A 637-nucleotide genomic window follows, 5' to 3' on the forward strand; every position below is an offset into this window, starting at 1 on the left:
AGCCGAGGCAGGCCCCGCTTAGCCCCGCCGCGGCCGGGATCGGGCCGGGCGCCAGCCGGGCCAGGGCAGGCCTGGACGCGCCCCACGCCGCGGGGATCCGCAGTCCCGCCTGCTTGAGGGGAGAGCCCGACCGGGCGGAGGTCTCCTGCATGACCCCGGGCACGGCCCCCAGGGGGAATGAAGGCACAAAACAAAGGAGATGGTGGGGGGCAGAGCGAGTCCAGGACACGGGTGGGCTCCAGCATCTGAGCAGAGCCCCACCAGGCTCTTCCACCTGCACTATAAAAAGCAGACGGTGAAGGTGGCAGGGCTTGGGTGGCAGCAGGCACCGGGGGCATCTGCGGGGGGCCTGGGCTCACCCAGAACCTCCCAGGGAGGGTCTCTGGCACAGAGGGCTCCCCTGACACATGCCTGCCTCTGGCTTAAACTACCTCTGCCGGCCATCCAGCCCAGGCAGCCTTTGGTGGGAGTACTCCCCCAGCAAGTCACAGGCACAAGCAAAGCTGGAATCTGTGTTTCCTGCCTCTCCTAGTTCCTGGACACAGGTGCCTCTGGGGGCTGGATCCTGCCCTCAATGAAGTCAAGAGCCAGATTTCTATTAACTGAATCAGGAGGAAGCCTGGAGTGAGGGAGAAGT

General features: G+C 65.3%; 1 protein-coding gene across 1 annotated transcript in view; it reads right to left on the minus strand.

Moving 5' to 3' along the window:
- The window catches only part of PITX3 (paired like homeodomain 3), a 32836-nt gene that overhangs the window by 15148 nt on the left and 17051 nt on the right, over positions 1-637 (minus strand). The gene's annotated exons all lie outside the window — the stretch shown is intronic.

This window comes from Gavialis gangeticus, unplaced genomic scaffold (assembly GCF_001723915.1).
Source record: "Gavialis gangeticus isolate Ggan-Ray unplaced genomic scaffold, GavGan_comp1, whole genome shotgun sequence".
Classification (NCBI taxonomy): domain Eukaryota; kingdom Metazoa; phylum Chordata; order Crocodylia; family Gavialidae; genus Gavialis; species Gavialis gangeticus.